Source organism: Panthera leo, chromosome B1, assembly GCF_018350215.1.
Source record: "Panthera leo isolate Ple1 chromosome B1, P.leo_Ple1_pat1.1, whole genome shotgun sequence".
Classification (NCBI taxonomy): Eukaryota; Metazoa; Chordata; class Mammalia; order Carnivora; family Felidae; genus Panthera; species Panthera leo.
Genome location: NC_056682.1, coordinates 83,195,453 through 83,218,721, shown reverse-complemented (window position 1 = coordinate 83,218,721; position 23,269 = coordinate 83,195,453). Strand labels below are relative to the sequence as shown.

The following is a 23,269-nucleotide window of genomic DNA, read 5'->3' as shown; positions in this document are numbered from 1 at the left end:
CTGTATTCATAGATTATGCAAGCTGTTTCATCTCCCCATTGCTTTCTCATATACCACAGTAGGGATAAGCAAAGAAGAGATACAAGCAACTCTCTCAACTTTGTTAAAAGTAATAATTAGATCAACATGTATGACTAAAATATTATTTTGAAGGATAAAAGAGTGTTGATTTGATTTGAAATTACATTTAGAAATGACATAGGCATCCCACAACCTTTATTACATAAATGATACTCATAAACTACAGGTACTCAATTTAGTCTTATTCCATTTTACTCATTAAGGACATTTATTTTTTTTAAAAAACACCTGTAGATTGGATATTGAATCCTATTTCCACAGATTTTTATCAACCTACATAAAATTGAAAATAAAATAATTAAACAACAATTTTCCTGGAACTGATGCAAGTAACTGGGAGGAGATTATTTTAAAATGTTACCCAGGAAGGATTATGGTAGCCATGTTTCTGCCCATTGTGGCCCTGTTTTCAGTCTTGGTATCAAACAGGAAGGAATTTTTCCTGCCAAAGGAAGTAGACCATAGCCTTTTTCATTGCAGAAATCAGGGTATAACAATGAAAACAAGGTGTATAGCAGTCATATTAGGAAAAGACCACATTTAAAGTAAGGTCTAGAAACTTCAAAATGCATAGAAGAAGAAATTTCTGCAAATAATAAAGGCTCTGATACAAAAAGAAAAGTCACCATTCCATGGAAAGTGTGCATGGAAACTTCCAAAGCAAGATTAGGAAGACCAAAAAGAAATTAAATCTAGATTGGACCAGAACAGAGAAAAATGCTTATTAAGAATAAATATAAATTGACATCATATCCCATTTGTGAATAATTTATACTTTATTTTATATACCTATATATAGATATACCTTTCAACTGCACATGACAATGCATATTTGTTGTTTTTAAAAATCCTAATGTGAAGCATTTCTTTCTCTAAGCATTGTTAGAAAGAGATACCATAACTGAAAGGACCTATTGAAAGAGGTGATGCACCATGAGTAGTTAGGATCCTGCACATTCTTGCAGAGTGTGCCAGGAATGCAAAGCCCTGACCACTCTTTGCCTAGGCCTTTTCTAAAGGTTGTGTTTACAGTGAGCAATCTTGAGAGAGAGGGTAATGCACTCATCCCAAAGAGCAGGCTTGCTCACTGCCTGCTATAAAAGCTGTGGATTCTCACATGTGGTATTCTTCTCTCGTAACACAATCAACTGCATAAGTAGGCGTGTAGTCCTCTGTGCCACCTTCATGTGAATGAAAAGCAAGGAGAACTGATGTAAACATACTGATGCTCATGCATTGATGAAACAGTTACCAGGCTAACTTATTAGCTTGCAAGCATACTAAAATCAAGTCACAAAACCAACAAACCCTGCTTCACTCTGTAATAAAAATTTCAGGGCCCAGAATAGACAAATGAGATAAATAGCATCTTTCATAATGTGTTTTTAATGGATTTTATTTTTTAGAGCAGTTTTAGATTTAAAGAAAAATTCCCCCAGAAAGTTTAAAGTTTTCACATACCTTCAGGCCACAATTTTATTATTAACAACTTGTGTTCATGTGGTACATTTGTTACAATTGACAAATATTAATACTTTGTTATTAACTAAATCCCATAGTTTATTTACATTGGAGTTTACTCTATGTTGTACATATTCTATGGGTTTAACAGATGCATAATGTTATGTACCCATCCTGACAGTATCACATAGATTAGAATAGTTTTAATACCATAGAATTCCCTACACTCTACCTTTTCATCTCTTTCTTCCCCCTAATCTCTGGCAAATATTGATCTTTTAACTCTCTGCTTAGTTTTATCTTTTCCAGAATGTCATATAATTGAGATCATAAAATATTTAGACTGGCTTTTCACTGGCCTTTTCAGACTGGCTTCTTTCACTTAGCAACATGCATTTAAGGTTCTTCCATGTCCTTTTATGGTTCAATAGTTCATTTCTTTTTTATTTCATCCCCTTGTGGTCAGAGAAGATACTTGCATAATATCTGTCTTTTCTAAACTACCGAGACATAATATGTCACCTAACATATGACCTATCCTAGAAAATGTCCCATGTATACTTAAGAATATGTATGCTGTTGTTGGGTAGAGTATCCTGTATATATCTGTTAGATCCACTTATTGCATTGCATTCTTTTTTTTTTTTTTTTTAGTTTTTTTTTTCAACGTTTATTTTTATTTTTGAGACAGAGAGAGACAGAGCAAGAACAGGGGAGGGTCAGAGAGAGAGGGAGACACAGAATCTGAAACAGGCTCCAGGCTCTGAGCAGTCAGCACAGAGCCCGATGCGGGGCTTGAACCCACAAGCTGTGAGATCATGACCTGAGCCGAAGTCGGACGCTCAACCGACTGAGCCACCCAGGCGCCCCTGCATTGCATTCTTAAAGTCTTCTAGTTCCTTATCTTTTGTCTGTTTGTTCTACCCTATATTGAGAGTATAATGAAGTCTTTGAAATATTATTGTAGAATTGTTTATTTCTGCCTTGTTTTTCCAGTTTTATTGAGACATAATTGATATATTGTGTTAGTGTAAGGTATACAACATAATGATTTAATATATGTATAGTTGCGAAATGATCACTTGGTCTTTTTTATTCAAGTTCGTTAACACATTCATTTGTTAACACATTCGTTAACGTATTTATTTCAGAAGTAGAACCCAGTGATTCATCTCTTACATATGACGTCCAGTGCTCATCCCAACAAGTGCTCTCCTTAATGCCCATCACCCATGTAGCCCATCCCCTACCCACCTCCCTTCTAGCAACTTCCAGTCTGTTCTGTTTAAGAGTCTCTTATGGTTTGCCTCTGTCTTTGTTATCTTATTTTTCCTTCCCTTCTCCTATGTTCATCTGTTGTTTCGTAAATTCCACATGGGTGAAATCATATATTTGTCTCTCTGACTTATTTCACCTAGCATAATACACTCAAGCTCCATTCATGTTGTTGCAAATGGCAAGACTTCATTCTTTTTCATAGCTGAGTAATATTCTATTGTATATATATACTGCATCTTCTTTATCCATTCATCACTTAATGGACATTTGTCTCTATAATTTGGCTATTGTTGATAGGGCTGCTATAAACATTGGGGTCCATGTGCCCCTTCAAATCGGTATTTTTGTATCTTTTGGAAAAATGCCTAGTATTGCAATTGCTGGGTTGTAGGGTATTTCTTTTAATTTTTTGAGGAAACTCCATACAGAGTGGCTGCACCAGTTTGCCTTCCCACCAGCAATGCAAAAGTGTTCCTCTTTCCCTGCATCCTTGCCAACATCTGTTGTTTCATGGGTTGTTAATTTTAACCATTCTGACAGGTGTGAGGTGGTATCTCATTGTGGTTTTGATTTGTTTTTCTCTGATGATTATGATGTTGAGCATCTTTTCATGTGTCTGTTAGCTATCTGCATGTCTTCTTTGGTGTCTTCTGCCCATTTCTTCACTGGATTATCTGTTTTTTGGGTGTTCTTTATAGATTTTAGATACTAGTCCTTTATCCAATATGTCATTTGCAAAAATCTTCTCCCATTCCATCAGTTGCCTTTTAGTTTTGTTGTTTTCTTTGTTTATTTCCTTTGTTGTGCAGTAGCTTTTTATTTTGATGAGGTCCCAACAGTTTATTTTTGTTTTTATATTCCTTGCCTCCAGAGACATGTCTAGTAAGAAGATGCTCTGGCTGAGGTCAAAGAGATTGCTGCCTGTTTTCTCTTCTATGACTATGATGGTTTTCCTGTCTCACTTTTAGGTTTTTCATCCATTTTGAATTTATTTTTGTGGATGGTATAAGAAAGTGGTCCAGTTTCATTCTTCTGCATGTTGCTGTACAGTTTTCCCAGCACCATTTGTTGAAGGGACTGTCTTTTTTCCATTAGATACTTTTTCCTGATTTTTTGAGGATTAGTTAGCCATACATTTGTGGGCCCACTTCTGGGTTTTCTATTCTGTTCCATTGATCTATGTTTTTTTGCTTTTGTGCCAGCACCATCCTGTCTTGATGATCACAGGTTTTTAATACAGCATAAAGTCTGGAATTGTGGTGCCTCCAGCTCTGGGTTTCTTTTTCAACATTACTTTGGCTATTTGGGGTCTTTTCTGGTTCCATACAAATTTTAGGATTTGTTTGTTCTAGTTCTGTGGAAGAATGCTGGCGCTATTTTGATAGGGATTGCACTAAATGTGTAGATTGCTTTGGGTAGTACAGACATCTTAACAATATTTGTTCTTCCGATCCATGAGTATGGAATGTTTTTCCATTTCTTTGTGTCTTCTTTAATTTCTCTGATAAGCTTTCTATAGTTTACAGTGTACAGATGTTTTACCTCTTTGGTTACATTTATTCCTAGGTATCTCATGGTTTTTGGTGCAATTGTAAATGTGATCAATTCCCTGATTTCTCTTTCTGCTGCTTCATTAGTGGTGTTTAGAAATGCAACTGATTTCTGTACATTGATTCTATATCCCGTGACTTTGCTGAATTCATGTATCAGTTCTAGCAGTTTTTTGATGTAGAGTATCCTGTCATCTGAGAAGAGTGAAAGTTTGACTTCTTTGCCAATTTTATGCTTTTTATTTCTTTTTGTTGTCTGGTTTGTGAGCCTAGGGCTTTCAATACTATGTTAAACAACAGTGGTGAGAGTGGACATCCCTGTCGTGTTTCTGACCTTAGGGGGAAACTTGCAGTTTTTCCCCATTGAGGATGATATTAGCTGTGGGACTTTCATATAAGGCTTTTCTTGAGAGCTTTTATCAAGAAAAGATGCTGGATTTTGTCAAATGCTCTTTCTGCATCTTTTGAAAGGATCATATGGTTCTTATCCTTTCTTTTATTAATGTAGTCTATCACATTGATTGATTTGCAAATATTGAACCAGCCCTGCAGCTCAGGAATAAACCCCACTTAATCATAGTGAATAATTCTTTTAATGTACTTTTGAATTTGATTTGCTAGTATCTTGTTGAGAATTTTTGCATCCAGTTTTATCAGGGATATTGGCCTGTAATTCTCCTTTTTGTTGGGGTCTTTGGTTTTGGAATCAAGGTAAGCTGGCTTCATAGAATGAGTTTGGAAGCTTTTCTTCCATTTCCAGTTTTTGGTGTAACAAGAACTTCTAGGATTTAGTCTTAGCAACTTTAAAATATACAACACAGTAATGTTAACTGCAGTTATCATGCTGTATGTACATCACATTCCCAAAATTTCTTTGTCTTCTAACTGGAAGTTTGTACTTTTTGATCACTTTCAGCCATTTCCCCTATCCTTTCCCTTGCCTTTGACAGCTACCAATTTGTTCTCGATTCCTGAGTATTGTGGGGGTTTTAGACTTTAAAAAACGCATACAAGTTAAATCATATAGTATTTGTCTTTGTCTACTTGACATTCCACTTAGTATAATGTATTCCTCCCTTTAATTCTGTCAGTTTTTGCTAATGTCAGTGGCTGTGTAAATGTTTATAATAGTTATATCTTCTTGCTGTACTGAACCTTTTATAATATGTAATCTCCTTTTTTGTCTCTTGTAAGCTTTTTTTGTTTAATGTCTATTCTGTCTGATATTAGTATAAACTACTTCTGCTCTCTTTTGGTTACTATTTTCATGGAGCATACTTTTCAATTCCTTCACTTTTAATCTATTTGTGTCTCTGAATCTAAAGTGAGTCTTTCGTAGACAGCATATAGTTGAATCATGTGTTTTTATCCATTCTGTCAATCTCCATTTTCTGGTTATCATTTACATATAAAATAATTACAAGTAAGGAAGGACTTCTGTAATTTTTCCCAGTTTTATTAAGATATAATTAACATTTAACATTGTGTAAGTTTAAGGTATACAATGTGATGGCCTGATACATCTATATATTGTGAAATATATAATACAATAAGATTAGTCAACACATCCTTCACCTCACATAATTAACATTTTGTTGTTGTTGTTATGGTGACAACATTAAAGCCCTACTCTTTTTATTTTTATCTTCATAAGATAATGTTTCTTTTTAATTTTTATTAAATTCCATTTAGTTAACATACAGTGTAATATTAGTTTCAGGTGTAGAATTTAGCGATTCATCACTTACATACAACACTCAGTGCTGATCACAATAAGTGCCCTCCTTAATAATCACCATCTATTTAACCCAAACCTCGGCCCACCTCCCCTCCAGTATCCCTCAGTTTTTTCTCTACAGTTAAGTCTTTTTCCTGGTTTGCCTCTTTTTTCCCCCACTGTGTTCATCTGTTTTGTTTCTTAAATTCCACATATGAGTGAAATCATATGGTATTTGTCTTTCTCTGACTGACTTACTTCTCTTAGCATAATACTCTCTAGCTCCATCCACATCATTGCCAAAGGCAAGATTTCATTCTTCTTTATGGTTGGGCAATATTCCATTGTATATATAAACCACATCTTCTTTATCCATTCATCAGTCAGTGGACACTTAGGCTCTTTCCATAATTTGGTTATTGTTGATAGTGTTGCTATAAACATCAAAGTAAAAGTTCTACTCTCATAGCAATTCCCTAGTATAAAATACACTATTGTTAACTATAGTCACCATGCTATACCTTAGATCTCTAGAAATTATCTTCTAACTGAAAGTTGGTACCATGTGACCAACATCTCTCTATTTCTGTCCCCCTCAGCCCCCAGCAAACATGATTCTACTCTTTGTTTCTGTGAGTTTGATGTTTTTAGATTCTACATGTGAGTGAGATCATAAAGTACTTGTCTTTGTCTGCTTTATTTCACTTAGCAAAATGCCCTCAAGATCCATCCCTATTGTTACAAGTGGCAGGATTTCCCTCCTTTTTATGGATTATTGTATTTCCATTCCATATATATACAGTTGATGCTTGAACAACACGAGTTTAAACTGCATGTGTCCACATATATGTGGATTTCTTTCAATAAGTATGTTGAAAATTTTTTGGAGATTTGTGACAATTTGAAAAAAATCCATAAATGGGTAACCTAGATATACTGAAAAATTTTAATTAGGTATTATTGTAAGAATACAGTACATACAACATACAAAATATGTGTCAATCAACTGTATGTTAGACTTCCAGTCAACAGTAGGTTATTAGTAGTTACCTTTGGGTGGGGAGTCAAAAGTTACACATGGATTTTCAACTGCATGGGGAAGGGGGAAGGTTAGCAACCCTAATCTCCATGTTGTTCAAAGGTCAGTTGTATACCTCATTTTCTTTATCCATTCATCCTAATACATCATTTGACCAAGATGAACTCTTAGGTTGTTCCCCTGTCCTGGCTATTGTGAATAATGCTACAGTGAACAGGCAAATGCAGCTATCTCTTTGAGATAATGATTTCATTTCTTTTGGATATACACCTGTAAGTGGGATTGTTGGATCATATGGTAGTTGTATACTTAATTTGTTGAGGAACCTCCATACTTTTTGCATACTGGCAGTAACAATTTACATTCCCACAAACGGAGCACCGTTTCCTTCTCTCCACATCCTTGCCAGCATCTGTTACCCTTTGTGTTTTTGAGACTAGTCATCCTAACAGATGTGAGGTGATATCTCACTGTGCTTTTGATTTGCATTTCCCTGTTGATCAGTGATGTTGAGCACCTTTCTTGTTCTTGTTGGCCATTGGTATGTCTTCTTTGGAAAATGTCTGTTAAAGTCCTCTACCCAATTTTAATTGGATTTTTTGTTTTCTTCTATTGAGTTGTATGAGTTCCTTATATATTTTAGATATTAATCCCTTATCAGATATACAGTTTGTAAATATTTTCTCCTATTCCATAGGTTGTCTTTTTATTTGGTTGATTGTTTCTTTTATTGTACTGAAGCTTTTCAGTTTGATGTGGTCTCACTTGTTGTTTTTGCTTTATTGCTTGTGTTTTTAGTATCATATCCAAAAAAATATCATTGCCTAGACCAATGCCAACAGGCTCTTTCTCTATGTTTTTTTCCAGGAGTTTTACAATTTCTGGTCTTACATTGAAATCCTTAATCCATTTTGAGTTCATTTTTGTGAGTGGTGTAAGACAGTGAAAAATGCTCATTTTTGCATGTGAATATCCAATTTTCCCAGCATCATTTATTGAAAAAAATTATCCTTTCCTTATTGATCCTCTTGACAAAGATAAGTTGATCATATATGCATGGGTTTATTTCTGGGCTCTCAATTCTGTTCCATTTGATCTATGTATCTGTTTTATGCCAGTACCATACTGCTTTTATGATTAGCTTTTTTTTTTTAATGTTGTGGTTTGTTTTGTTTTGTTTGAGAGAGACAGACAGACAGACAGACAGCACAAGGGGAGGTGAGGGGCAGAGGCAGTGAGAGAGAGAAAGAGAGAGAGAATCCCCAGCAGGCTCCACACTCAGCACAGAGCCCAATACAGGGCTCATTCCCACAACCCTGGGATCATGACCTGAGCTGATATCAAGAGTCAGATGTTCAACTGACTGAGCCACCCAGGCTCCCCATTTATTATTATCTTTGTAACATAATTTGAAATCAAGAAGTGTAATGTCTCCAGCTTTCTCAACATTGCTTTGGAATTTTGGGGTCTTTTGTGATTTCTATCAAGTTCTAGGATAGTTATTTCTATTTCTATAGAAAATGTCATTGGAATTTGAGTAGAGATTGCATTGAATCTATAGATGCTCTTGAGTATGGACATTTTAATAATATTAACTATTCTGATCCATGAACACAAGCTTTCTTTCCATTTATCTGTGTCTTCTTCAATTTCTTCCATCAACGCTATAGTTTTTAGTGTTCAAATATTTTACTTCCTTGATTAAATTTATTCCTAAGTATTTTATTGTTTTTGATGCTATTGTAAATGGGGTTGTTTTATTTCTTTTCCAGATAGTTTATAGTTAGTGTATGAAAATGCAACTAATTTTTGTATGTTGATTTTGTATCTTGAAATTTTACTGAATTTGTTTATTAGTTCTAACAGTGTTTTGTCACCAGCAAACAGAGGCAGTTTTATTTCTTTCTTTCCAATTTGGATGCCTTTTATTTCTGTTTCTTGCCTAATTGCTCTGGCTCAGACTTCTAGTACTATGTTGAATAGGAATAGGAATAGTGTGCACTCTTGTCTTGTTCCTAATCTTAGAGAGAAAGATTTGAATACTTTGAGAATTATGTTAGGTGTGTGCTGGTTATATGCAGCCTATGCTGTGTTCTAGCATGTTACTTCTATACTTAATTTGTTGAGAGTTTTTTATCATTAAAGGATGTTGAATATTGTCAAATGCTCTTTCTACATCTGTTAAGACATCATATTATTTTTGTCTCTTTCATGCTATTAATGTGCTATAGCACATTTATTAATTTGTGTATGTTGTGCCACTTGCATCCCAGAAATAAAGTCCACTTGATCGTGGTGTATGATCCATTTAATGCATGGTTGAATTCAATTTGGTAGAATTTTTTTTTTTTTTTTAGAATTTTTGCATCTATATTCATCAGGGATACTGGCCGGTAGTTTTCTTTTCTTGAAGTATCAGGGTAATACTGGCCTCATAAAATGAGTTTGAGAATGTTCCCTCCTCTTCAATTTCTTGGAAGAATTTGAGAAGTACAGGCATTAATTCTTTAAATGTTTGATAAAATTCACCCATGAAGACATCTGGTCCTGGACTTTTCTTTGTTGGGAGGTTTTTGATTACTTATTCAATCTCCTTACTTGTTATTGATCTGTTCAATTTTTTTTCTTCATGATCCAGACTTGTTAGGTTGTACTTCTGTCATTTTGCTATGTTTTCTGTATACCTTATAGCTTTTTTTATCCCTTATTCCTGCATCACTACTCTCTTCTTTTGTATTTAATTTTTTGTAGTGATGTGTTTAAATTCCTTTCTCATTTCCTTTTGTGTATATTCTGTAGCTATTTTCTTTGTGATTACCATAGGAATTACATTTAATATCCTAAAATTATAGTATTCCAATTTGAATTTATGCCACCTTAACTTTAATAATGTACAAAATTCTGTTTGTCTAAAGTTCATGCTCATTAATTTCAGTTATTGCCACAGAATTATATTCATACATCATGTGCCCCCAAAATAAATTAATAATTCTTTTAAATGCATTAGTCTCTGAAATTATGTAAAAAAAAATGTTATAATAATACTGGGTTTTAGCATAATTAGGCTTTTAATCATTAGTTTCTTAAATCATGTAGAAAACAAAAAGTTACAAACTATTATAATAATCTTAGTTATTATAATTGCCCATGTATTTACCTTTATTGAGATCATTGTTTCTTCATATAGCTTCAAGTTACTATCTAAAATCCTTTCATTTCACCCTGCAGAACTCCCTTAAGCATTTCTTGCAGGGCAGGTCTACTGGTAATTAACTCCCTTGCTTTTGTTTATCTGGGAATGTCTTAATTAATTCTTCCCTCTTGAAAGGCAGTTTTACCAGATATGGATTCTTGGCTGACAGTTTTTCTTTTTTTCTTTTAGCATTTGGAATATATCAGCCCACTGTCTTCTAGTCTCCAAAGTTTCTGATCAGAAATAATCTTAGTTTTTGAATCCCTTGTCTATGACAAATTGTTTCTTTCATGCTACTTTCAAGATTCTTTCACTGTCTTTGGAAATTATGATGACAAAGTGTCTGAGTGAGGGTTTCTTGGAGTTCATTTTGGAGTTCACTGAGTTTCTTGGTCTTTGTATCCATTTTTTTCATCAAATTTGAGAAGTTTTCAGCCATTATTTCTTCAAATATTCTCTCAGGTGTAATTGCCACAGTGCACATGTTGATCCAGTTGATCATGTCCCATTAAGTCCCTTAGGCTCTGCTCACTTTTCTTCCATCTTTTTTCTTTCTGTCTCTCAGTCTTGATAATTTCCATTATCCTATCTTCAAGTTCGCTGATTCTTTTTTCTGCCTGTTCAAATCTGCCGTTGAATCCCTCTGGGAATTTTTCACTTCAGTTATTTACTTTTCACCTCCGTAATTTTATTTTGTCTTTACAGACATTTTCCTTTCATTCACACATCATTTTCTTGACTTTCTCCACATCTTCCTTTAGTTCTTTTAACATCTTTAAGACATTTTTAAAAAATTGTTGTGTAGTACACCTGCCACTAGGTGTTTTCTCTTTTTCTTCTTCTTAGTTTTTTTAATGTTTATTTTTATTTATGTTTGATAGAAAGAGAGCACGAGCAGGGCAAGAGACAGAGAGAGAGACACAGAATCTGAAGCAGGCTCCAGACTCTGAGCCATCCCCACAAAGCCCAATGCAGAGTCAAACCCACAAACCATGAGATCATGACCTGAGCCAAAGTTGGACACTTAACTGACCCTCTGCCATTAGGTGTTTCTACAGACAGTTTCTGTTGATGTATTTTTTTCCTTTTAATGAGTCAAACTTTCCTGTTTCCTCGTATACCTTGTGATTTTTTGTTGTTGAAAAGTAGATATTTGAGGGGCACCTAGGTGGCTCTGTCAGTTAAGCCTCTGACTTTGGCTCAGGACATGATCTGATAGTTCGTGAGTTCGAGCCCCACATCAGGCTCTGTGCTGATGGCTCAGAGCCTTGAACCTGCTTCGGACACTGTGTCTCCCTGTCTTTCTGCCCCTCCCCCACTCACACTCTGTCTCTGTCTCTCTCAAAACCAAATAAACATTAAAAGAAATTTTTAAAGTAGATATTTGAATGTAATAATGTGATAACTCTGGAAATCAGATTCTCTTCTTTCTCAAGGGTTTACTATTTTTTGTTATTGTTTTTGTTGTCTTTGGTGGTTGTAGTGGTTGTTGTTGCTGTTGTAGGCTATCTCTGTGCCAAGAATCAGCTGCAAATGTAAAATTAAGATCTTCCAGGTCTTGGGGCACCTGGGTGGCTCAGTACATTAAGTGTCCAGCTCGGCTCAGGTCATGATTTCACGGTTTGTGAGTTTGAGCTCTGCATCAGGCTCTGTGCTGACAGCTCAGAGCCTGGAGCCTGCTTCAGATTCTGTGTCTCCCTCTCTCTCTGCCCCTCCCTGCTCATACTCTGTCTCCTTCTGTCTTGCAAGAATGAATAAAAATGTAAAAAAAAAAAAATTAAGGTCTTCCAGGTCTTTTCTGAGCCTTTCTCTGAGTATGCATAGTCACATTCTAATTTTCCCCATATGTGAAGTTGTTTTTTAATGTCCTAATCTTTAATGTCTTGCTCTCAAAAGGGCAGAAAGAAAAAAATGACTGGGAGAGGAAAAAGTTGTTGGCCCTTTAAATCTCTAGAAGTCACTCCATCTGGGGGGATGGGGCCATACAACAATGGGAGGAGGTACAACAATGGACACCTGGATCTCTGTGATCAGACCTTGAGATGTGGAGGACAGGGTCTATTTTGCCCAGTTTGGTTCCTGCAAGCTATGTGCAGACTGATCCAGTAACATGTGCACAGCTGCCTGCCATAGTGGCTAGGAGTGGGGAATTGGTAGCTACTACTGTGCTAAGACCTGAAATTGACCAAAATAACTGCAATTTGCCATCCAAGATATCCCCTGGAATTTGCAAGTCTTCAATAGATTCCAGAGTTCTGAAACAGTTGCAGCAGACAAATTCTGCCAGTGTATTGTTGTCTCAATGGGGAGACAGATTCTTGGTGCTTCTTACTCTGCCATCTTCCAAGAATCCTCCAGAATGTGTTTTTAACATTCAATAATTTTATAGGTTTTACCTGCAAAAAAGTGTCTCCAAATTACATTAAAAACCTAACATTTGTATATTTCATTTGAACTTTATTACTATGTATCTTTTGTGTATTTATTTCTCTAATTCTTGAAAGTACATATTTAGGTATGAATGTAAATTTGTTCTCTGGTCCTTTTTTTTTTAATGTTTATTTATTTATTTTTTGAGAGACAGAGACAGAGCACAAGCGGGGGAAGGGCAGAGAGAGAGAGAGGAAGACACAGAATCCAAAGTAGGCTCCAGGCTCTGAGCTTTCAGCACAGAGCCTGACGCAGGGCTCGAACCTAAAAACCATGAGATTATGACCTAAGCTGAAGTCGGATGCTCAAGCAACTAAGCCACCCAGGCAACCCTGTTCTCTTGTTCTATATAAGATGCTATTCCCATATGCCAACAGATGGTCATAGGTAATAATGCTTTGATTGTGTTAGTGATGTATTTTAATCACAACAGTTCTCATAATCTCATGAGACATATATTTTTGCCATGCGATGAAAACATAGTTGTTTGGCTATTTCATTATGGCATGGTGGTATTTAAGTGATATAAAGCAGCATGAGGGTTTTTTTAACTGGTTTTCAAAAGGTTATATTGCTGTTATTTCTAGGTTTGGTAGGATAGGGTTGGCCTTGATTAATTTCTGAGACAGCAAATTATCTCAGTAGTGTATTTTGTAGTATAACTACAAAACAGTCACTGAAATAATGAGTCTGATTTTCAGGGTAGAAAATCATAAGCCCAGAGAGATACAAAAGTACCCAAGAGGGGGTTCTTCCTGCAAGAATAATGATACCCATTTTTTCTGGTAAACTATATCAATTTTTGTCTAATAGATCACTCTTGAGTAAAATATGAATAGAGGAAAATAATTTGTTGTTAAATTAGTAAAATTAGAATATGCATCTAATCACATAAATAATTAACAAAAACCTATTTTCAATCATTTAAAAGTACATATGCCAAAATGAATCACACGGTTAAGGTTAGTTTTACTAGTAATTCTCAGTGAGGCTCCTAAGCTACAAGAGTCAAGTGTACAATCTTTTTCATATAGTTTAGACAATGTAAGGCATATATTACTTTATAAAGTGTTGTTAAAATACCGTGAGCTCTTGAAGGGCAAATAAATAAGATAACAAGATTAACGAAAAAAACATGTCTGTTGAGGGAAAGTGAGGAGAATGGAAAGAGACTGATGATACAAGGATATAATTGATGAAGCAAAATATCACCAAAAGGTGAGGAGAGATGGAAGGCACAAGCATCAGAATTAACAAAAAGAGGAAATTTTCTTTTCTGAGATTAGAAGGAAGATGGAAAGTATGTAAAAATTCAAAAACATTTTTCCAATGAAGAGGAAAATTAATAGAATTGATGTGATAGTCCTCAATCTTTCCAATGAAGAAAGAAGGACATTATCAAAGAAAATCATGGGTGGGGTGATTGAGTGCTGGAGAAATACAAAATATTTAGAGTGAAACATAAAACTTGTTTAACAGCAATGAACACACCTATTTCATGGGTGGATAACATGAACTAGAAATGTATCAATTAGTTCAGTTTCTTGACTTAATATTTCAGCAGTCAGGGAGTAAGAGAATTGAATTATAGAGTTGACCCAGCATTTGAATCAAATTAATAAAAATTTAACTGAATTACGTAATACCTGGGGCCTGTGACTGCTGATTAGTTGAAATTGTTCCCTTTCTTAAGGAAGATCTTTTATTAACCGTATAATAACCTACAGGGAGTTAAAGTTACTGTGGTACATATCACTGGTAAGAATCAAAAAACTCTGGAGTAGAACAAATGAAAAATATGAATAACTGGAATTTGCATCTACTGTAAGCTAAATTGAGTAGAGTGGTTAATATATCCTTGTGATCCATCACTTCCAGATGATTTGACCAGAACCAAAATATGGAATTATGAGATAACATTAGATAGAAAATTTTTTTGTTAGATAAATACAGTCACACTGACTTTACCTTACAAATGACATTAAAAGGGGACAGGCTTTGGCTTTGGAAGAAAACACTTATAGATTACATTCAAAGTTCTGATTACAAGCTTAGAAACAAAGTGCATCACTATCCTTTTTATCTCAAACAAACCAATAAACAACCAAAACAAACAAACAAAAAATGATTTCTAGTCTGCCTACCAATCCTACCCGTCTCTTTTCATGGGTCCCTTTGTAATATAGAAACTCTGTAATAAGCTCTTGCACCTATAGTACAGTCATGAATAATAAATATATTTAATAATCTATTAACTGTTTTCCTCAATGCTTTTATTAAACATTTTCTTCCCAGTAAACTTACTACAACCCCTCAGTTTTCTGAGCTTTCTAAACCAATCCAAGATCCAGATGTGGATAGTTGAGAATGTATCCCTCATTATTCTCATCCCCTAGTGACCTTCCTCATAAAAACAAATTACAACTCAAAGCACAACCTTTACTTTTCTGATAGAATGGGGAAAAAAGGAGGAAAGAAAGGGAGGGCGAGGAGGGGAATGGAGATGAGGGGAGGGATGGGGAAGACCTGGTCTAAGTGTCAAAGGATATTGCTCAGTAAAATCCTACATCTCTGTTTTTTCTCAGCCAAACTACCAACTAATAAAAGACGGGAAAGAAATATTTGTTGTGTGTTATTATGTGTCAAACACTTTATGAACACTGGATTATTTAATCCATAGAACATTCCTAGGAATAAGGTGGTACTATCCTCATTTTGCAGATGAGGAAGCTGAGGTAAAATTATGTAACTTACCCAAGGCCCACCATAAAAGAGAGGATAGAGTGAATCCACTTTGGTCTGTTTTGAAAAACAGTAATAGTTTTTCTTCACTAATCTGCAACTGAAAGTGAAAAAATATACAACATATTAAAAAACAGAAAGACAATGTGCTCTGCTTTGTTCCTAATTCCCTGGTGCTTTGTTTGCCACCACTTAGAGCTTGAAGGGATACTTCAAATAAACACTCTGGATTGCTCTTCACATGAAAGTGCTTTATAGCTAAACTTGACTTAAGTACCATTTTCCTAAAATACAAATATTTTTTTTCTACATTGGAGCCTGTAACGGAGTATCACATATTGTTTCAGCTAAGAAATAAAACTAGCTGGTGATAGATCTTTCAGAAACAGTATGTACAAAGCCTCAGAAATAAGACAATGAAACATTATTTTAAATATTTAATAACCTACAGACTATGTCCACATTATCTTAAGAAAACTCATATATACATATATGTACCTATGTATACATATATAGCTATATATACATATATACAACTGTGTACGTATACATGTGTATGTATGTGTGTGCATATATATATATATATATACACACACACATATATTGTGTGTGTACGTATACATGTGTGTGTGTGTGCGTATATATATATATATATATATATATATATACGCACACATATGCGCACACACATATATTCCAGTTACAGCAAAGGAAGTTAAGATGCAAAATTCCTAAAGATTCATAATACCACTGAAGAACTTATTTCTTGTCAAATCTCTCTTTAAAAATATTTATTTTTGTCAAATGAGCATATCCCCAAATAGATCTTGACTAAAACCAAGATTAATTATTTAATAATTGAGTGCTGAGTCCTGGGAGATATGGTGTCAGGTGCTGGGTAAGGAGCAGGAACCAAGATAAATATGACCCCTGTCCTCATGGGACTCACTCCTAGTGTTGAAGCAAGATATTCAAGAATTACAGAAAAAAATAATTATAATTGTGTTGAGTGCTAGACAGAGATACAGCATGCTCTGAGAATATTTTATAGTACAGCATTAAAGATCTTATCTAAATAATAGAGAAGTTTGTTGCAACCAGAAGTCATTATTTTATTTCTATAATACATTCAAAAATGAATAGGAAATTTCTTGGGAAATTTTTAAGAAAGTAAGTTCGACCTAAGCCAAGCACCAGGCTATGTACTTTGCACATTTTATTTAATTTACTTTTATAAAACTATGAGGTACCTATTGACAGACCCTAGTTTTATTCTTTCTAAAATGTGCCATGCCAAAGTGTGTCTTGCACATGAATTGTCAGGGCAGAAACTTAAAAAAAACCTAAACAGTAAGTGAAAAAATTCTCAATCCTGCTGTTCATCTAAATCTTCAAAACCTATACAAAAACACTGCACAATTATCTATTCCAGCCCTCTCCCTGTTTTAACAAACACAAATTTTCAGACCATGCAAAGACCCCAATCACAAAATAAAACTACAACCATGCCACAGCTCCCTACTTTCTCACTCTCTGCTTCACTCCTACTGTACTGTACACTTCACTTGTACTGTCCTGTGGTTACATACCTCTCTCCAAGCAAGGCAACACCTTGGTTGTCTCCAACCAGAATATTGCTTCCCTTTCAACATTTAACAGTAGCAATGGTTATTTCTGAATTCCTGTTATAAATAAGTGAGGAAGAGGAGACACACAGGTCTAGTCTTAGGGAAGATAAGTGGGTTGACCAAAACAAGACATACACAAAACTTAATACTCCCTCCCCCCACTGTTTTTTCTTGTATTATTTGTAGATGATTCTAGGAAACATAGGGGAACGTTATAGTTTTCTTATGTACCTATAAACATTTCTGTCCAATTTATAGGGCCATTTTTGGAGTCCCCCTATCATTTCTTTATTTTGAATTTATGTTCATCCAGTTATAATTGCTTTAATCTTCTGGGATTTATTTTAATCAAATTTCAAGTTTAAAATTTCATTTGAGGGGTGACTAGGTGGCATCCAACTTTGGCTCAGATCATAATGTGGGTTAGAGCCCTGCATTGGGCTTTGTGCTGACAGTTCAGAGCCTGGAGCCTACTTTGGATTCTCTCTCTCTCTCTCTCTCTCTCTCTCTCTCTCTCTCTCTCTCTCAAAAACAAATAAACATTTTAAAAATTTTTAAATTTTGTTTGAACGTAACAATAGGTAAAATGTCTATAAATCAAAAAGATGCTACTGTTATACAGACTCTTCTCAGGTAAAAGGGAAAAAATTATTGCTTAGCTTTTGAGAAAAATCTCCTTACGATAATGAAAATCTTTGAGATAGCAGCAATAATTGCCATACAATGTAAACCAAAGGCAATGAATAATATGCCTTGATTACCTTCAAGGTATTCAGATTCCTTCATAACCTCATATACTACCCTATACCCTTTAGAGGCAGACATTTTGCCAACAGGTATTTCACTCATGAGTAAACTAAGCCCAAATTTGTCCTTGAATAGGCACCAAGGGTGCACATTTGTTTCATTATTAGTTTCAATTCTGAACTTAAGGCTTCTATCAAAGACTTTCATCAAGATTAATCTCAGAATGCCCTTTATGCCTATTGATTTTAGTTTTCACAAAAAGCCAAAGTAAACTCTCATCTTCAGGACTCTAATTCCTGTAAGGCTCTGAATATCCACTTTTTGACCCCCATTTCTTACCCTTGTCCAACACCTTAAATCTTTCAACTGTGCCTTTTGAGAGTCAGTCATCAGCAAAATGGCCTTCTTTGAACATTTTCTTCACTTCTTGCTTTAAAACTTGATCAAGCCTGTAGCCCTCTCCTCTGCAGCTCAAAGTCCTCATTCCACCATTAGGAGGCCTAGATGTAAGAGAAGAAAACATTCTTGTTTCCTGTTGCTCCATACCATTCTTCCTCCCTCTTCCATAAACACATTCCATTTAAATTTCATTACCTTAAGCTACAGCATTAATTCCCTCTTCCTTGCTGCAGTGCTCAATCTTATCCTCCTCCATCCTACTCCTTCAAGATTTTTGTTCTTAACTCTCCAACACCATCTCACACCCTTATTCATGTCATAATTTTCAGGTGACTTCAGTGTCCACATAGATGATCCACCTAGTACATTGTCATTCAGTCCTTGACCTCCTCTCCTCTGATGATTTTATCCTCCACCTTACTTCAGCTATTTACTTACATGACCATACCTCCATCTTTGTCATCTGTAATAACTACAGTTTCTCAATCATCTCAATTTGAGGCATCCCACTTTCTGGCCACCATCTCCTATATTTCTAGTTAACTACCTCTAGCTGGAATCTGAAGAATTCCCACAAGTCTCTGACCCCACCAAAATCTATAATTCATTGGTTCTAACATCTTTTCTACAATTCATTGTCTCTCACCCCCTCATATCTTAACTTCTATCCTTATTCACCTTGTATTGCATGGTCAATCATAATCACTTCCTTGCACACACCCTGAACTCCCCTGCCCTTCTCTTATTTCCTTGTGTTTGGATAGACCACAACCCTGTTTTTGTCCTTTTCTCTGCCTATTCCATACTTCCACCTGTGCATGTAAACATAGCTGGAGGAAACAAATAAATAAATATACCGGTCTTTTTTTTACATTCATGATCTCCAATTTCAAACGGGCCCTTAATGCTGCCTAGGAGTCATACTGTGTTTCCTACATAGCTTCACTGATGTCTCTCCTAAAATTTCCAACTCTTCTTTTACTCTTACTTTCAACTGATGACCTTGCTTTCTATTTTACTGATAAAACAGAAGCATTCAGACAAGAATTTCTGCAAACTCCCACAACCACATTCACCCACCTACCTGCAACTACTGTTTCTCTTACTACTGAGTGAACTTGTTCATGCTCCTAGCAAAGAGAAACCCCTCAACTTGTATACTAGGTCTTTTCCCATCTAGTCCAGAGCATGATCTCAGCAATTCTTCCTTCTCTCCTCAATATCAATAATTTTCCCTCTTTCCTAGATTTTTTTTTCCATTTGCTAACAAGCATGCTTTTTCTATTTTCTTAAAATGAAACTTTTACTTGGTCCTGCTTCACTTTATAGCTACCACCCCATCCTTTCCCCTTCACTTTGGCAAATTTCCTTGAAAGAGTTTATTATACTTGATGTCACCAATTTCTTTCCCATTTTCTCTTGAGTCTACTATCAAGCTTTAACACTTACCACTCCATCCAACCACTCATCCTAATGTTATTAAATCCAGTAGTCAGTTCTCAATCCTCATCATATCAGACCGCTTAGTAATATGAGATGCAGCTAATTGTTTTCTTCATATGATTTCCAGGGTACCACTCTCTCTTGTTTTGTTTTGTTTTTTCCCATCACACTATACCTTCTTCATAGTCTCTTTTGTTGTTTCTTTCTAGTATTCTGAATACCTTAAGTAGGATTGTCCAGCTTAGAGGGATTTCTCTTCTTCTAACTATACTAATTTATTTAGCAATCTCAGTCACCCCATAGTGAGCAAATTAGAAATACCAAACCTACCTTGCTTTAATGCAGAAGAAGGGATTCAAAGGCTTAGGGAGATTGGAATGTTAAAGTGGACTTGTCATTTAATATCTACTTACCCACACCAGGAGGGCCCATAAAACATATTGTTCACTACTACTGTAAAAAATTTGACAGGAGAGCCTCAGCATCTTTGAAATGCTCAGTGATTGCTGATCTCTATAGGCCTGACCTTACAATGTAGACCGCAGTCACCAAATTAGAAAATCTAAATGCAATGAGAGTAATTGGATCTCAAAGTAGCAGAAGTGAAGTGGCAGCCCTCAACTGACAGTCAAGATGTGGTTACCATAATGGACAGCACAGTCAAAGTAGCAATCTGAATAGCCTGATTTGCACAGATGTATAACATTGGCTACTGATCACGGTATTCCTAGAAGTGAAATAGAGAAAGATAGGAAGCCTACTAAATTCTTACTTGATGTGTATAAACAGGAAGGTTCTAGGTCAGGTAAACAAAAGTCCAACCTGAATCATAAAAATCATGACCCCTCAATTAGTTCTCAGACTGTGAGCTAGTTTACAGATCCAGATCCCTTTGAATGAAGGGAAGGCTGGATACCCTTGAGGAAGAACCCCAGTACATTGCCAAATATTTATATTGTTAATCTCTCAGCCTTCCTCTAAGTGACATATAGGCTTTTGCCAGGGTTAACTACATTGCAGGAAAAACAAATAATCAGAGTCTTCAGAGACTGCTAGACACTGATTCTGAATTGACACTAATTCTAGGAGATCCAAAACATCACTGTGATCTACCAATCAGAGTAGGAGCTTATGAAGGAATAGAATAACAGAATTTTAGTTCAGGTCTGTCTCACAGTGAGCCCAGTGAGTTCCCTAGCCCATTCTGTAGTTATTTCCAAAGGTTCAGAATTCACAGATGTACTCAACAACTAGCAGAATCCCCATGTTGGTTCCCTGACCTGTGCGAAGTGAGGGCTATTAAGGTGGAAAAGGCCAAGTATAATCCATTAGAACCACCTCTACCTAGGACAAGAGTAAACCAAAAGCAATATCATACTCCTAGAAAGACTACAAAGATTAGTGCCACAACCAAGGACGTGAAAGTTACAAGAGTGTGATTCCCACCACATTCCCATTCAACTCATTTATTTAACCTGTGCAGAAGACAGATGATCTTGGAGAATGACAATGGATTATCACAAGCTTAACCAGGTGCAGACTCCGATTGCTGTTGCTCTACGAGATGTGGTTCCATTGCCTGAGCAAATTAACACATCCCCTGGTATCTGTACGCAGCTTTTGATCTGGCAAACGCTTTCTCAAAATCTATTAGTAAATACCACCAAAAGAAATCTGCTTCCAGCTAGCAAGCAAACAATACATCTTCACTATCCGATCTTAGGCTATTATCTCTCCAGCCCCAACATAGAGGTCATAAGGTAGTTCACACATATCTTGATCACCTTTTCCTTCCACAAGACATCACACTCGTCTACTACATTGATGACAAAATGCTGATTGGACCTGGTGAGCAACGTGGACTTATTGGTAAGACATCTGTATGTCATAAAGTAAGAAATAAATATGCCAAATGTTCACTTCTACCTCAGTGATTTCTAGGAATCCACTGGTATAGGGCATGTTTAGATATTCCTTCTAAGGTGAAGTAAGAGTTGTTGCATCTGCCCCCTTGTACAACCAAAAAAGAGGCAGAACTGCTGGTGGACCTCTTTGCATTTGGGAGAAAACATATTCTTCATTTGGGTTTTTTAATCCATTCCATTTACTGAGTGACCTGAAAAGCTGCTAGTTTTGACTGGGGTCTAGAACAGAAGGCTCTGCCAAAGGTCCAGGTGGCTGTGCAGGCAGCTCTGCTATTTGTGCCATATGATCCGCCATATCCAATGACCTTGAAATGTCTGTAGCAGATAGAGATGGTATTTGGAGCTTTCAACAAATCTCTAGAGGTGAACCACAAAACAAGCCCCTAGGATTTTAGAGCACAATCCCGCCATCTTCTGCAGATATTGACTTTCCTTCTGAAAACCAACTCCTGGCCTACAACTGGGTCTTCGTAGAGACTGAATGTGTAACCATGGGTCACCAGGATAGCATGTGACCTGAGTTGCTCATCATGAACTGGGGGTTATCTGACCCACTAAGCCACAAATGTGGCATGCACCGTGGCACTCCATTATCAGGTGAAAATGGTATATATGTGATTAGACTTAAGCAGGCCCTGAAAGCACAAGTTACCTGTAAAGTGGCCCGAATGCCCATGGTCCTCACTCCTGTCGCATTGCCTTCTCTCTCCCAGTCTGCACCTATGGCCTCATAGGAAGCTCCCTACAATCAGCTGACAGGGGAAGATTCTGGCCTGGTTTACAGACGGTTTGGGGAAATATGCAGACACCACCCAAAAATGGACAGTTGTAGCACTACGGTTCCTCTTTCTGGGACATCCCTGAAGGACAATGGTGAAGGGAAACCTCCCCCCAGTGGGCAGAACTTTGAGCAGTGAACCTGGTTGTTTACTTTGCTTGGAAGGAGAAATGGCCAGATATATGATTACATATTGATTCATAGACTGTGGGCAATCACTTTTTCCCCAGCCACCCCTGCATCATCCAATTGGCTCATGAACAAAGTGGTCATGGTGACAGGAATGGAGGTTATCATAGGCTTGGCAACATAGATTTCCACTTACCAAGACTGACCTGGCTATAGCCACTGCTGAGTGTCCAATATGGCAAGAGACAACATTAATTCCCGATACAGCACCATTCCCTGAGGTGTTAGCCAGCTACCAGGCAGCAGATTGATTACATTAGACTGCTTCCATCATGGAAGGAGCAGTGTTTTGTTCTTACTGGAATACACATTTTCTCTGGATATGGGTTTTCCTTCTCTGTATAAAATGCTTCTGCCCAAACAACAATCCGTGAATGCACAGAATACCTTACCTACCATCATGGTATTCTATATAGCATTACTTCTGATCAAGGAACTCATTTCACAGCAAACAAAATGTAGCAACGGACCCATGCTTATGGAATTATCTTGCCCCCCCCCCAACCCCAATCCCCACATCCTGAAATAGCTGGCTTGACAGATCAGTGGAACAGCCTTTTAAAGACTGTTACAGTGCCAATTAGGTGACAATAACTTGCAGGGCTGAAACAAAGTTCTCCAGAAGGCTATATCGTCTCTGATTCTGCATCTGATACATGGTGCTATTTC

The 23,269-nt window shown here is 36.3% G+C and overlaps 1 long non-coding RNA gene across 1 annotated transcript in view; it reads right to left on the bottom strand.

Moving 5' to 3' along the window:
• Positions 1-921: 921 nt before the first annotated feature.
• LOC122216982 overlaps positions 922-23,269 on the bottom strand; it is a 30,216-nt gene continuing 7,868 nt past the window's right edge. The window contains exons 2-4 of the long non-coding RNA XR_006201226.1: positions 18,206-18,366; positions 15,504-15,591; positions 922-1,262 (exon numbers count right to left, since the gene is read on the bottom strand). This is a non-coding gene — a long non-coding RNA (uncharacterized LOC122216982). The remainder of the gene's footprint in view (positions 1,263-15,503; positions 15,592-18,205; positions 18,367-23,269) is intronic.